Genomic DNA, 17,381 nt, shown 5'->3' on the forward strand with positions numbered 1-17,381 from the left:
GATCGGCAACAGGTAAAGGAGAGCACAACTGTGAAGGGACTGAGTGACGATACAAGTTGGGGTCAGTAAATTGGTCACATTATACCTGTTCTTTTTGCAGTGAACATAGTTACATTTACTTCTTACAGAGTGATTGTGCTTCTGTGAAGCATTCTGTATGCAAACTAGACATTCCCATTTTAATGATTTCATGTTTTCAATCACATCATGCAAAACTTACAACATTATACTAGCAGCTTTGCTAGTACACACAAAGCCCTGTTGTTAATTACTTCAACTTTGCCAGAGGATGCTTGGAAGCAACTTCTCGGTTGAGTTTGGGTGTCATTGTGGCACTTCTCCTAGAAACAGAAAACTTAAATATCTGGAAATCAGATTGCATCCATGTTTTGCTGTAGCTAAACCACAATAATGCACAATCAGCCCACAAAAATAAACCAGAAAACAAGATTACAGCCAGAAACAGGGAATGAAAGAAGAATATTTTGGTCCGGAATCTCATGTGATATTGTGCAGTTGCCTGCACTTTCCTATGCATCAAACACAAAGGTCCTCACCCTTAATAATACATTAGCCACAATATAACGTAGCAGTCCTTACTTGTGAAACTGAGTTCTTGGGAGATGACTTGAATGCAAAGAGAAAAGCATTCCAGAGCCACAATAGGAAGAACATGGGAAGAGGTGACAACAGTGGTTTGGATTAGGAATGAAAATCCCACACAGTGGGATAAAATATTTCAAGGTTTCAAGATCTCCCCACTCTCTCTCTTTCTTCAGCGCCACACAGCCAAACCAATCCCCCCAGCATAACCTCAATATTGTGGTCAAAACCCCCATCAAGCACCAAACAACCTTCTATCCACGTACTTTCCACAATCTTCCAGGCAAGTTCGTGAACATTGTTTCAGAACAGAACATGAAACAGAGTAACCATAGAGTTGGGAGAAGGAAAAGGATGATGGTGGTGATGATGATGGTAATGATGATGGCGAAGACGACGATGATGATGATGATGATGGTGGTGGTGATGATAATGGTGATGGTAATAATGATGGTGATGATGATGATGGTGGTGGTGGGTGAGGATGGTGATGATGATGATGGTGATGATGATGAGGAGGAGGAAGAGGAGGGGGAATTCAGTGCATCACCATGCTTTGTGCCCCACTGTATCACCTCAGAGACTAACACAGTGAGCATATGAGGCCAAAGTGACCCACGTCACCAGGTGAGAAGGCAGATCCCCTTAGGCTGCAGTCTGGCATCTGGTGTAATGAATGTAGGGTGGTTTATCAGGCAGGAGAAATTGAGGTAGGTACACAATCTGCGCTGCCTCAAAAAAATCAGATGAGAACCCTGATGGAAGAGTTTCATGCCCTGTTTAAAATGGATATAATCTGAAGAGCCCATATCCATACTCTCCAAGAAGGTTATGTGGAGCCAAACACTCTGCTTTACAAAGGCTCTTTTACAACCCACTCCAGATTGCCTGCTTATTCCAATGGTATTTGTGACGGAAGCACAGACAGAAATCACCCAAATTCTCATTGTGTCTGTGCATTCTCATCTAATCTGGCTTGACAAACTCAGCTACAGTATATGGGAGCAGCTTCTTACTCAGAAAGAACAGTGATCAGCCACAAGCGAGCAGTGGTACATCCTCAGCAAACCACCACTCATCAGTGGAGATGGGCCTGCTACCCATAAATAGTTCACATTTCCCCATGGACAAAGAGATTCTGCACATCAGCAGAATGCTGCCCCTCATGAGCAGAGGTTCCACATGCCTATAGTAGCATGTGAGGACTCATCTCCCTCCTGCAGCAGCAAAAATGCCTCACCACTCCACACACTATTCCTCACTATCAGCAAGAGTCTTGCTGGTAAATGGTTGTGACCTGAGTCTGAGGAGTGAATTCAGTTGAGGTAGTAGGGTCTGTCTGCCAAGTCAGCCCCAGTTCTGGAACTGGAAACAATGATGCAGCAGCCAGAATGCCAGCAGATGGTTTTTCACTCTATACCCAATCCCCTGGTAAGTTGCCTGGCTTTCTGGGTTCAACACATTGATACACCCCCGATGGGTACTATTTCTCCTCCCAGCACATTCAGCAATGCCCCATTGGCAGCCACACTAGTCTTCTCCCTTCAATCAGCCCTGGACAGCAGCCTGACTCCAGCTATTCTAAGGTCAGAGGTTCTCATGGTCATCCTCAAAGAGAAAGGGAGTTGCCTTCCAGAAACCACACAGGGTAAACTGCAGCAATAGTGTTCGGAAATTGACGCTCAGCTTCAAGGCTGGAACATGAAAGTAGCAAAAGGATGCCTTACTTTCCCGAATTCCTCTATTGTATAGAAATTTCCAATTGCAGTATTGAAATATGTTCTAACAGAATGCCAATAACACCTTTAGTCATGCAGCAATAAATTACAATGAAATGGTCTCTGCCTCATCTAGAAATATCACCTGGGCCATGTTTGCCCACAAAACCTTTACTGTTAATTGCTGCTTTCACCTTCAAAGTCATAGCATCATTGTAGAAAGACCCAAATGATCTTAAAGCAATTAAACTCATGCAGTAGTTATCATGTTGTTGGTATTGATTATGCCTGATCCGCAAAGCATGATCACTGTCACATGATTGTTATCCTTACTTGCATTTTTCCAATAGTTTTTATGGCCACCTTTGAGGGAGAGATGTATTTATGAAACATACGTGAGATTGCAAGTTAAAGAGACGTACAGTATCTGCTGAATGTTTTCCCCTTAAAACAGCTCCCATCTTATGCGAGGGATTGAATGATTGGGATCTGTTGTACTGAAGAACAATGATGGAGGTCCTTCACTAAAACTTACTCCCGATAATCTTCCTCATGCTCCTCTAAATCTGCCATTCTCCAGTCTGGACCTCATTTCCCAAATATTCTTAGTCTTTGCCTGACACTAGTTTCATCCCTGTTTGGTGCTGTCTGCTGCACACAGTGCAGACAGTGAGTGAGTGAGTGAGGCCTCTGTTGGTCAGAGTCGACCATGGATATTGCATCCTGGCTGTCTAGATAGGCAAGCCTGGGCAGTACGATATGGAGAGGCTGTTGACCATGTAGCAAGCTCTCCCTCTCCATGCATCTGATGAGCCCAAAGGGACGGCAGAGATCAACGCAGTTTGGTACCAGCAGCATTGGAGGAGTTTCCAGTCAGCATTAATCTCAATTTAGGACTGCCGTAGGGACGCCAGCCTCCAGATTTTTCCTTTGGTGTTTACTCCCAAAGCCTTCCCCATGAGTGGGTAAAGCCACACGGCAGCAGAGATCTGAGATTAGAGTTTTCCTTTTCCTGGATGAGCTGCCAACCACGGTTAATGAGCCCCATCTGCCTGAAGCAACTGGTTTTAAGATGCCCGTAACCTGCCTTAGCCCCTTCTCCTGTCAGTCCTGGCAGACTGACTGGCAGCAGGCGGTACACAACAATAAAGTCTCCACACCTGACCAGTCTATACTGCAGGATTCACCTCACAATGATAAAGTAACTCTTGTCTACACCCTGGGCTGTGGAGGGTCTCCAAAACATAACATTCATCATGAGCAAAATCTTCTTGTGATGTATAACCACCTGCACATTTACAAAGTAGAAAGCCTTTGGACACAAAGTGAGGTCAATGGTCACTGTCAATAACAGATACACATCCCAGTCCAACTGATCACAATTCGATCAAAACAGCTAAAATCATTTTTATGTATAGCTCATACAGAGGTCATATTTTCACAATTCAATCCAAAGGCTACACATAAACCATATCAGAAATCTATTATTGGCTTAACAACTGTGTTAGAAATGAATTTTAGGTAACAATTGTTACGAGAATTTGATTTGTCATTTTGGTACCTTCTGGTAAAGAAATTTCTCTCGCCCCTTTTCTCTATTCCCCATCCTCTTCTCATCTGCCTATCACCTCCCCCTGTACCCATTCTCCTTCCCTTTCTCCTATGGTCCACTCTCCTCTCCTATCAGATTCCTTCGTCGTCAGCTCTTGACCTTTCCCACCCACCTGGCTCCACCTATCACCTTCCAACTAGCCTCCTACTCCACTCCCCACTTTTTTTATTCTGGTAACATCCCCCTTCTTAGTCCTGAAAAAGTGTCTTGGCCCAAAATGTCAAATATCTATTCATTTCCATAGATGCTGCCCGACCTGCTGAGTTACTCCAGCATTTTGTGTGTGTTGCTTTAGTTACGTTTAGTGCTTTTATTGGCAATGTGGCTTAACTGCAAATTCTGACGGTATAAAATAGTTGTCTGAATTACACAGAATTATGTAATATACACATCACACAAGAACAGGCCACTTAAAGAGTCATTATAAGTAAGATGAAGGCTAGTCTTCCCACTAAGTCTGTGCAGGCTCCTTGTCAAGCAACTCATCAGTCCCATTCCCTCCCTCTTTCCAAACATCCTTGCAAATTATTCCCTTTAAATGCCTCCAAACTCCTTTTGAAGACCTTTGGCTCAAGTTGCTTATATCCACTCTAAGTAACCTGCCAGTTGTTGACATCTCACTCCATCAGCGTAACCCTTTGCCCTTCTCACTCATATACTTACCTGACCTTCCCCTAAATGAATTTAATTCACCCAATTCACTGCTGAGCTAGCAAATTCCATATTCTCACTATTGACGTTTAAGTAGATTTTCCCCATTCCTCATTTAGTGTTTTTGTCATTAAATGCCAACTAATTTTACTTCCATAAAAGCCAATCAATGTAATTAATGGCTTATAAATTCATTCCCACCTACATGGCACACTAAACCTGTGCTGCTCCATTAGCCCACATCTGATCAGGCCAGTACTGCTGGGACATGGTATTTAATCGTGTTCCTTGTTTAAATGCATGCATACGTTTGAAGCACGCTTCAAGCCCTAAAGTGTATCCTTCACTAAACCACTGCTCTGCAGAGATAGTTGCCAGGGATGCACAGCTAAAGACTAACTATGCCACCTGCTTCACAGATACAAAGCGGCATTAGATGGTAGGGAGGGAAGTATCCGAGCCCAGTACCAAAGCAGCACTGAAATGAAGTGTAACTGGCAGGTGGTGGCAACTGATAAAATATCCAGGAGCAAGGAGCTGACAGGAATAAATTCTGTAATATTATTTGTTTTGTCAAGGTGAGTCCTTTCGTCCTCCTCACACGTACTGACAACTGGCATAGCACTCGCACGGGCAATCACACCAGACACAAACGCAGTAAAACCATTGACAGACACATTGGGCACAGCAGGCAAACACATCAGACCCTCTGACAGTGGGACACAAGCCACTGTAAAACAAATTCATGCGTGCATACTGGACACAAAGGCAGCAGCATGCAGACACACGAGACATACACTTACTAGTTACAGTAAACCAAACAAAAACAGTCAACATTGACACGTTGGACCAAAGGAGTGGTTTCAATAAAAACATATTAAATATTCATACCAGCAAATCGGACACAGAGGCACAAGGCATAGGAGCACCAGAATCAATGGACAAACATATCAGACACATCATACAAGGACATACTGGCTACAGAGATGCCAGACACAGCAGATAAACACATTAAACAAAGCCACATAAACATAATCAGGATCAAAGAAATCTACCAGATTGACTCAAGACATTTCTACCCACAGTCATGAGAAAACAACGGACATAAACACACCAGGCACACTAGACAACCAGTTCAGGTGTAGACACACCAGATATAAACACACAAAGACCCCGTCACACACAGGAACCTGTCCTGATCTGACAGTGCTCAGTGGCACAAACTCCCACATTCAAGCTACAGGCATGACAGGCAAGCAAGACCTTACAGGGAAAGTTAAGAAAAAGTTATCTGAAAGACGAGTGCTAAAGTGTAAATTATCGGGTAGTTCAAAGAGCATCTTGGTACACCACATGTACTGCTTTCAACACCACTTCAGCAACTGCAATCGTCCATAAGATCATAAGACATTGGAGCAGAATTAGGCTATTTGACCAATTAGTCTGCTCCGCTATTCAGTCATGGCTGATTTATTTTCACTCTCAGCCCCATTCTCCTGCCTTCTCCCTGTAACTTTTGATGCCCACATTAATCAAGAATCTATCAATTTCCACTTTACATATAGCCAATGACTCAGCCTTTAGCTAAGGAAGTTTCTCCTCTTCTTTGTCTATTCTGCTCTCTAGTCCTGGACATGCCCATTATTGGAAACTCCATGTCCCTTGACATTCAGTGGCATCACCATCACTGAATCCCCTACTATTATCATCCTGGTGGGTTACCATTGACAGGCAACTGAACTGGTCTCACCACAAAAAACACTGTGGCTATCAGAGCAGGACAAAGGCGAGGAATCCTGTGGTGTATAGCTCACCTCCTGACTCCCCAAAGCCTGTCCACCAACTACAAGGCTCAGGTCAGGAGTGTAATGGAATACTTGCCACTCGCCTGGATGAGAGCAGCTCTATTAACACTCAGGAAGCTTGACACCACCAAGTACAAGGCAGCCTACTTGATTGGTACCGCTTCCACAAGCATCCACTCCCTCCACCATTGACGAACAGTTGCAGCAGTGTGTACTATCTACAAGATGCACTGCAACAACACACCAAAATTCCTAAAGCAGGACTTTCCAGACTCACAACCACTACTATCTAGAAGGAAGAGCACAGCAGATACCCGGGAACACCACCACTTGGAAATCCCCCTCTAAGTCACTCACCATCCTGACTTGGAAGCATATCGCCATTCTTTCCTTGTAGCTGGGTCAAGATCCTGGAATTCCCTCCCTAACAGCACTGTGGGTGTTCCTACACCTCAGGGACTGCAGCAGTTCAAGAAGGCAGCTTATAACCACCTTCTCAGGGTAGCTAGGGGTGGGCAATAAATGCTGGCGTAACTAGTGACGCCCACATCCCATCAATGAATAATTTTTTAAAAATCTATCTCAGTATTTCTTCCCCCCCCCATCCCCATTCTTCTAAACTCCAGCAAGTACAGGCCCAGAGCCATCCAATGCTCCTCATACGTTAACCTTTTCATTCCTGGGATCTTTCTCACAGACCTCCTCTGAATCCTAAATAAGATATGGGGTCTAAAACTGCTCACAACATTCCAAATGTTGTCTGACCTGTACACTAGAAAGACTCAGTATTACATCCTTGTATTTATATTCTAGTTCTTTGGAAATGAATACTGATATTGTATTTACCTTCTTTACTACTGAATCAACCTTTAGGGAAGTCTGCACTCAGACCAGACTCCCTCCCATCACCCAGGCCTCATCACATATGAAGAGCCAGTAGCATTATTCTGTTTACTTTTTAAACTTGTATCGTATATGCACCTATTATTTGTCAATTTATTGGTAGTAATATTACTTTATATGTTATATATGAGAGTTACATATACTATGTTGTGCACTTTGGTCTGGAGGAACGTTGTTTCGTTTGATGGTCTACTTGTGTATGGTTGAATGACAATAAACTGAACTTGAACTTGAACCCAAAGTCCCTTTGCACTTCCTGTTTCTGAATTTGCTCCTCATTTAGAGAATAGTCTATGCCTTTATTCCTTTTACAAAAGTGCATGACTATGCACATCCCTACACTGTATTCCATCTTCCACTTCTGTGCCCATTCTCCAAACCTGTCTGAGTTCTACAGCAGATTGCTCACCTCCTCAACACTACCCGCCCCTCCACCTATCTTTGTAGCATCCACAAACTTCTCTACAAAGCCATCAATTCCTCCATCCAGTTCATTCACGTACAATGTGAAAAGTAGTGGAACCCAACACCAAACTTTGCTGAACACCATTTTAGTCACCAGAATTCAACCAGAGAAAGCCACCTTTATTCCTACTCTTTGCCCCCTGCCAGAAAAATAATCTGTCTATGCTACTATTTTCCCTCTAATAACCATGGGCTCTTATCATGTGTAGCAGCCTTTTGTGTAGCGCCTTGTCAAAGGCCTTCTGAAAATGTATTTATGTATTTATTTATTGGCCCTTCCAGCCACACTGCCCAGCATTCCCTGATTTAATCCTAGCTTAATCATGGGACAATTTACAATAACCGATTAACATTAACCGATATGTCAATGGATTGTGGGAGGAAACTGGAGCACCTGGAGGAATCTCACACAGTCCTTACTGGCAGTGGTGGGAAGTGAACCTGGTTCACTTGTACTGTAAAGTGTTGTGCTAACTGCAATGCTACCATGCCGTCCCAATTGAATTAACTATCCTTTGTCTACCCTGCTTTGGAGGAGGCCCCCTCTACCCAGCATCTTGTTAGCAAATGTACAGTGTCTGGAGAACAAAATTGAGGACCCAAGGGAAAAATTGCTGGATAGAAGAGAAATGAGAAATTGTTGTGTTCTAAGTTTTACAAACGTACATAGACATGGCTTCCTCAAAGTACACCAGATACGGCCATCAGACTCAAGGGCTTCTTGATACACAGGATGGACTGAACTGCTGATTCGGAAAAGGCAATAGATGGAGGTGTGTGTTTCATGATAAACTCACTGTGGTGCTCCGATGTGGTGGTTTTGACATACTCTTGTTCCCCCAACCTTAAAGACCTAATGATCAAATGCCAACCATTCTGTCTACCAAGACAGAATAATCTTGACCACAGTTTACATACAACCATCAGCCAACTGTAATCAGGCACTTGTGATACTACATGATGCCGTAACCAAACAAGAAATAATTGCCCCCCCCCCGACCCTTTACCAATGCATTTCAAATCATAGTCAGGAATTTCAACCATGATTGTTTGAAGAAATCCCCGCCCAATTACCAGCAGCATATAACTTGCAGCACCAGAAGTCCCAACACAGTAGACCACTTTTATACTAAGATAAGGAATGCCTTCCATTCTTTGTCCAGACCACACCTCAGGAAATCTGATCGCTTGGCTTTCCTTCTCCTACCTGCATACAAACAGGGGCTAAAGGACCTAAGGTCCAGAGATAAGGACAGCAAAGAGGTGGTTGCAGGAAGTGGAGGTGTTGCTACGGGATTGCCCTGAGTCGGTGGACAGGGCTGTGATCGAGGATTAATCCTTGGATCTGACCAAGTACACCACAGTTGTCACGGACTTTATAAAAACAGTTGTAGATGAGTGTGCACCTCAAAATCATTCAGAGTCTTTCCTTACCAGAAGCCCTGGATGAACTATGACATCCACAATTTGCTGAAGCATCCAAGTTTGGTGGCCAAGAAAGTTCTAAGAGATCTCTGTATGATTTCTGAAAGGCCATCTCATGGGTGAAATGGCAATTGGGTGAAATGGCAATTCCAAATTAAAGCTGAATCAATGAAGGATGCTCGACAGCTCTGGCAGGGCTTGAACGCTATCATCTCTTACAAAGTGAGATCAAGCAACATACCATAGGTAACAAAAGGGCTTCACTTCCAGATGAGCTCAATGCCTTCTATGCTCGCTTTGCCAATCAAAACATGGAGGAACTATCATGAACTCTCAGAGCCCCTGATGATCCTATGATTTTAGTCTCTGAGCCTGACACGTGAGCAGCCTTCAGGCGGCTGAACACATGGAAAACATCCAGTCCAAATGGGGCACTTGGTCGAGTACAAAAGACCTGTGCTGATCGACTGGCTGGAGTATTCACTGAGATCTTTAACCTCTTGCTTCGGCAATCTGAGGTAACAACCTGCTTTAGGCAGGCTTTAATTACACCAGTGCCTAAGAAGGACCTGCCTCAATATCATCCAGTAGCACTTGCATCTACTGTGATGAAGTGCGTGGAGAGGTTGGTGATGAAATCTATCAACTACTACCTGAGAAGCAATGTGGATCACTCAATTTGCGTCCCGCACAGCAGGTCCACAGCAGATGCCATTTCATTGGCATTTCATTTCAACCGTGTAACATCTGGACAGCAAAGATGCATACATCAGGATGCTCTTTATTGACTACAGCTCGGCATACAAAACTATTATCCCTTCAAAACTAACCAATAAGCTTCAAGACCTTGCCCTCAATACCTCCTCCTGAAAATTGGATCCTCGATTTCCTCACTTGCAGACCCCAGTCAGTTTAGATTGACAGTAACATCTCCTCCACAATCTCCATCAGCACAGGTGCGGCACAAGGTTTTGTGCTTAGACCCCAGCTCTACTCCCTCTACACTTATGATTGTGTGGCTAAGCACAGCTCCAATGTTATATTTAAGTTTGCTGACAGCACCATTGAATCAAAGGTGGTGATAAATCAGCATATAAGAGGGTGACTGGAAATCTGGCTGAGTGGTGCCACAATAACAGCTTTATACTCAATGTCAGCAAGACCAAGGAGCTGATTGTTGACTTCAGGAGTTGGAAACCAGAGGTCCATGAGCCAGTTCTCACTGGGGGATCAGCGGTGAAGAATGGTTAGCAACTTTAAATTCCTAGGTGTTATCTTTTCAGGGAATCTGTCCTGGGTCCAGCACATTACAATGACCATTCCAGTGCAATTAGAAAGAAAGCACAGCAGCGCCTCTACTTTCTTAGGATTTGCGAAGATTCGACACAACATCTAAAACTTTGACTAACTTCTATAGATGTGTCATGGAGCGTTTATTGACTGGCTCTATCACAGCCTGTATCCAAACAACAACGCCCTTGACTGGAAAACCCTGGAAAAAGTAGTGGATAGGGCCCAGTCCATCGTGGGTAAAGCACCTCTCACCATTGAACAGGGAGCGTTATCACAGGAAGTCAGCATCCATCATCAGGGACCTCCACCACCCAGGTTATGCTTTCTTTTCACTGCTGCCATCACAAAGAAGGTACAGGAGTTTCAGGACTCACTGCACCAGGTTCAGAAACCCCTCAACCATCAGGCTCCTGAACCAGAGGGGATAACTTCATTCAGCATCACTTGTCCCATCACTGAACTGTCCTCATACTTTCAAGGACTCTTCATCTCATGTTCTTGATATTCACTGCTTATATATTATTATTCTTATTATTATTATTTCTTATTTTTCTCTTTCTTTTTGTATTTGCAAAGTTTGTTGCCTTTTGCACACCAGTCCAGCCTACTTGTGTGGTCTTTCATTGATTCTATTATGGTTATTTGATTCATTGAGTATGTCTGTGCAAAATGAGTTTCAGGGTTGTATATGGTGACACATATGTACTTTGATAATAAATTTAGTTTGAACTTCGAACTTTGCAGTGTTATTTCCTCAAAGAATTCCAACAAATTTGTCAGTCAAGATTTCCCCTTAAGGAATCCATACTGATGTTGGCCTATTTTATCACGTGGCTCCAAATACCCCGTCCTCATCCTTGATAGTGGATTCTAACATCTTACCAACCACTAAAGTCAGACTAACTGGCCTAAAATATTCTTTCTTTTGTCTTTTCTCCCTTTAAAGATTGGAGTAACTCTCAAAGGTTTTCAGGTTGATCTGGTGGTTTGGAGATAGGGCCAGTCATCCTGTTTGGTTTCAATTTCATTGGTGTCTGATGTGTCATGGAACGTTGATTTAAATGCATTTAAGAAGCCCCTGTTGCTTCCGGAGGGCATTTTGGTAGTAAAAGCAAATGCATATTCAAAATACCAAATAGTTGTAACATGGCAGAATGGTTTTGCAGATACTGCATAGCAATTATAGTCTCCCTGTATCTAGTTGTTAGAATCTTTTGCTTATATATTGAACACCATGTACAACATGCTGCATATTAATGTGGTAATAACTGCACCAAAGACTGAACAATGCCAGTCCAACAAAGGATTTGAGAATAGTTTATTCTTTCACTATAACAATTATGTTCTCATTATTTTTTGATAATACTTCAATAAACATGACAACAAAATTAGAGTTCTTAAATGTATGATCCAGTCACAGATTATGATGATCATGACTGTTAATTTTGTATAATTAAATAGTGATTTGAAAGTGAATGTAAAAACCAGTATAATTAATTCGTGATGATTTGAGGTGAAGGGCCAGCATAACTAATTACAACATATTCACATTGCTTCTTTCTGATACACACATGATTCAATATGTACCTTGTATAACCCTAATAGATGAATATTAGAAATAAACAGTAGGAGAGAAATGAGGACCACATAGAAATTATCCAAAGCTTCTAATACCCCTCAGGTGATACTTAATTTTCTAGCTGACAAATTTCATAACTCTCAATTGTATTGAAATATGCATGAAATAATAGCTTAAATTACAAGTGGAGTGGAATTACAGAATTTAATGCATGTACTTCGATAATGTTTTATCAAACAGGTCAAAGTGTTACTTTCAGAGGAAAGACTTATCTAAGTGTATGTTACTTACACTTACTTATGTTATTTGCAAAGGTTTACAAATGGAATCATTTATCTACTATTACTTAATGTTCACATTAAATATTGATGCAACTTAATCTTTTCTTTGCCTTACTTTTCCAGTGCAAATATTACAGTTTCCATTTAAAGCTAATAATTTTGAATCAGCAGCTGATATTCTGCCCAAACAGGTTTGGAGAACAACAAGGGCTTCCCTGAACCATAATTGTGCTGGGTGCTTCTACATTATAGATTAATCAGATATTAGACCCGATCTCCATGCTTGTGCTGAAGTGGCTTGGAAGACAATCTCAAGAGGTAAAAAAGGATTGAAGCAGCAGTTCCACTGAATGCAAAGGCCAGTATTCCCATTCCAACTCCAGTGTACAGATGGTGATTAAACTTGACTGTTTTGCAACTTTGCCTTCTTGCACCTGAGGGTAAAGAACCACCATCCATTTGAACAGCTGCTTTCTTGCTGCTTTGCTTGTCTGTGGGTCATGCATTTGTGTTCATATATAATTATTTGTCTAATTTTATAAACTAATCAATTGATAGAATAGGTTTCACATTAAAGATTTGTTACTTCTTTTAGAAAAATAGAGAAAAGCAAGAGCATTTCAAAAGATGAATAAAAGAAAGCTGATATATTTAGAGAGATCTGTCAAAGATACAAATTAAGTGGCAACCTACATTGCTTCAGATTTTGACTCTGCAGATCTGTTTACAGTGGATATCCTTCCCATCTAATGAGTAAAACCAGTAACATCACACTGTAATCATGCTAGCTTCTTATTCTACTGTACCCCAATATAATAATAATGATAATAATAATAAATACTTTACTGATCCTGAGTGAGAAATTCTAAGAGCTAAGAAGCAGTAACATCAGACCAATTTCTTTGTTTTTGCTGTAATGCAGTCTGCTTACAGAAAAAAAGACATAGGGATGAATTAAAATGAAAAGGGCACTAGAAATGTCCAATATCCAAGCACTGCCTGCCTCTGTGGCTTCAGCCAACACTGCAAGAAAGAACTCCAAATTGGAGAGAGGTTATGAAACAGAAGGTTTTTGGGGTGCTAATCCTATTCCAAGTTTGCCAGCACATCAGTAGCCTGGTACACTGATTAAGAGAAATGATACCAAGATGCCAAATAGAAAATAGCAAGCTCTCTAGAGCTCTTGCTCTGGATTGCAGCCTGGTTTCTCAAAGCCTAAAGATGTTTTATTTTTTACCTTCATCAGCTACAGCAGGTAATCATCTGGGAAGCGCCCATTTTGACTCGGGAATTAACACAACCTTTAAAAATCGATGATGTTCTTCTAGCCTTAGTTCCATCAAAGTCAGAAACCATAACAAAGTGGTCACAACATCTACAGGTTGGAGGTTCTGTAAGCTTTCAGTGTTTATGTCTATGCAGCATTTTCTTGCCCATTAAATTATGTGTTTTTTATCACCTAGCATATGTGGACAGTAAATAGCAAACACTTGTTATAGATTCAGCAACTTTAACCAGAGAATTAGAATCAGAATCAGGTTCAATACCATTGGCAGATGACATGAAATATGTTGATTTGTGGCAGCAGTACATTACATAACAAAATACTCTAAATTACAGTAAAAAATGTATATATATATATATAAATTACTACAAAAAGAAAGCAGAAAAAAATATATTGAGGTCCTGTACATGGGTTCATTGTCCATTCAGAAATCTGATGGCAGTGGGGAGGAAGCTGTTCCTAAAATGTTGAGTGTGTGTCTTCCAACTCCTGTTCTTCCTCCTTGATAGTAGTAATGAGAAGCGGACATGCCCTGCATGATGGCGGTCCTTAATGGGGGATATGCTGCCTTTTTGAGGCATCACCCTTGAAGATGTCCTCAATGCTGGGGAAGCTAGTGCACATGACGGAGCCGGCTGAGTTGAAGCTGTGGATTTCACTGCCACAAATGGCTGTGGAAGCCTCATCACTGGCTATGCTTAAAGCAGAGGTTAGCAGGTTCTTAGTTAGTAAGGGCATCAAAGGTTATACAGCGAAGGTGGGAGAATGGGGAAAATAAAACCAGCCACGGTCAAACGGCAGAGCATACTCAAGGGACAGGATGGCTTCATTGTGCTACTATGTGTTATGGTCTTGTAAAGCACAGAAATCAGCCACTCTGCCCATTTCATCCATACCATTAGTGATGCCTATCTACAACAACCCCATTTGTCTACATTAGGCCCATATCCCCCTCCTTTCCTGTTCAAGTTCACCCCTCCTCAGCCTCCTATATCCAAGTGAGGATAAATCCAGCCTAACCAAATTCTCCTCCATTCTAGGTAAATCTCTTCTGCACTCTTTCTAATGCCCCACATCCTTCCTATCATGTAGCAACCAAAACCATAGACAATACTCCAAGTGCAGACTGATCAATGCTTTATTCAGCTGTAATATGCCATCCCATTTCATATTCTCCATGCTTTAGCCTATTAAGACATGCAAGCTAAAGGCCTTCTTCACTACCCTATCCACCTACCTCGCTATTTTCAAGGAGCTTTGAACTTGCACTCCAAGATCACTCTCTGCATCAACACGCTGATTGTTGTATATGTCCTGCTAATATTTATTTACCCCAAAATATCCTTCCTCACATTTGTCTGGATTACATTCCATGTATATATACACACATACATACATTCATTCACAAATATACATACGTATATACACATATATGACAAACAACCATGGTCCCAGCAATTATCCTTGTGATACGCTTTTAGTTACAAACTTACAGACTTTCAATCAGGAAAATACCCCTTGACCACATCTTCTGTTCTGCATTCATCAGTTTCCTTAGTTTCCTCTTCCAAAAAAAACTCAGATTTGTGACACATGATTTTCCCCAACAAAACTATGTTGACTCCTCTGAAAGCATTCCCTACCTTTCCAAGTGAACATAAGTCCTACCCATTAGAATTTTTCCAATAATTTTCCTACTATTGTGTGAAAATACATGTGGAGAGGACATAAACCACTTATACTTGGTGATGCTTATGCTTGGCTAACCCTGGGTGACTAGGGATGAAGAGTGGGGCAACATATTTACAGAGGGAAAGTTGATTCTGCCATGACTCATCTAGAATTATACATCTATGTTAAATGTCCATAAATGATTCAAAAATAAAATTATACAACTTATAGTATTTCTACCGATCAATAGCAAGATTTTTACACATCAATTTATTGTTCCTCTGCAGCTTCTTAGTCCTAAGATAGTTTAATATATTCATTATAACTTTTAGGACAATAGTGTTGCATGTATGTAGCTCCTTAATATATAAATTTGCATTCTGTCATAACAGTACTGTTCTGTTTCTGCAAACATCAAAGAAAACCTCTTCGAAGTCCAGCAGGCTAAAAATCATTTTATTTTCTGTTGTCATCTGACCACTAGAGGGGGTTAATAACCACCACGGAAAAAACTCCTATAAGAAACCTTGTTTGCTGTGAAGGGATTACCACATTCCCATAACATAGATAAAAGCTCGGATGTGTAAAACACATCCAAGAGATAAAATGTACAATAAAATGGCAAGAACCATACCTAAACACAAGAGATTCTACAAATGCTGGAAATTCAAAGTAACACACACAAAATGCAAGAGGAATTATCCATAAATAAATAAATTTAGCAGGTCGGGTAGCATCTATGGAGAGGAATAAAGGGTTGTTTTTTTGGGTGAGACCCTTAATCGGGAACAATACTTGAGTATTTGCTTGTACAATTTGTCTGGTGGTTTCCTCGATTAATAAAAATAACCTTGTTCAGTCTGAACTGGAATATCCCAAGTAGTAACATATTGTCATTATGTTCTTCTCATCCATGAAGGGGTAAGGTCACAATGTGTAATGGTGGCAAGGTCATTAGCTGTGACAATGCATTCTCCGTGTATTCCTGCTGCAACACAATCTCTCCCAGATTGGGCCTCTCACACAGAGATTCACTAACTGAGAAATGATTCAGCATACCTGCATTCTGATTTAAATGTACATCCTTGCACTCCAGAACATAGTCAGAGTGCAGTCAATAACAGCATCCTTCACTGCACAAGGCAGAAATTATATAAGCTGTCTCCTTACACAAGATATCCTGCAGGAAATTTTGACCAGGGAAAATAATCAGAATTTGACCTGTAAACACTTAGTTAATTTCATCACTCCAAAGACAACAGCTAAACTTTCTTTTTACTAATTATGAGGATCATTTCTCTGCTCAGGAAAGGGTCCTTTGATGCAAAACCAATTATTCGTTTATCTGCATTGTCCTGCAATGTGAAATAAAACTATACCAATGCCTCAAGGTGATACGTCACACCATAGAGGTATTGGCTTCACTGGGTCATAACAAACAAGATCAGCAGCAATTGGTAGAACTTTTATCAAAGTGTACACTTCCATATTGTCGAGACATTTACATCTCTCCTAATTAACATCCTTCATATCATGTTTAATTAAGCCCTATTAAGCAACACTTTGACTCTTGCTCAGACCAATCCTCCTGCCTATCATTTTATGATTTTTGTATAGCCTTAAGGTTTCCTTAGGGTTGTTATAGCCGGGGGTGGTAGTGGGGACAAGCTCCCACTACGTATTAAATGCTCTCAATGATGTGCACCTCAAATAGCCTCTGACAACCAAGTCCAGCTCCTACCCTTCACGTGTGGCTTAGCTACTAAGCCCGGCAGAACCATTTCTACTGACAGAAGAAGGGACAAATGAGGGTTCCTGGCAGCTTAAAACCAGTCACTTCGGGCAGACGGGGCTCATCAGCTGTCATTGGCAGCTCATCTAGGGGAAGGAAAAGTGATCTCAAACTTCCGCTGCCTTGTGGCTACACCTACTCATGGGGGAGTAAACCCCGAGGGAAAAATCCAGAGCTGGAGTCCCTAAGGCAGTCCTACGTGGAGTTCAATGCTGACTGGCAACTCCTGTGATGCTGCTGGTGCCAGACTGTATCAGTCTCTGCCGTTCCTCTGGATTCATCAGCAGCATGGAGAGGG

General features: G+C 41.6%; 1 protein-coding gene across 8 annotated transcripts in view; it reads right to left on the reverse strand.

Annotated features, from left to right (window-relative positions):
- Positions 1 to 17,381, reverse strand: part of cacna2d3a (calcium channel, voltage-dependent, alpha 2/delta subunit 3a) — an 892,602-nt gene that overhangs the window by 549,465 nt on the left and 325,756 nt on the right. The gene's annotated exons all lie outside the window — the stretch shown is intronic.

Source organism: Mobula hypostoma, chromosome 15, assembly GCF_963921235.1.
Source record: "Mobula hypostoma chromosome 15, sMobHyp1.1, whole genome shotgun sequence".
Taxonomy (NCBI): domain Eukaryota; kingdom Metazoa; phylum Chordata; class Chondrichthyes; order Myliobatiformes; family Myliobatidae; genus Mobula; species Mobula hypostoma.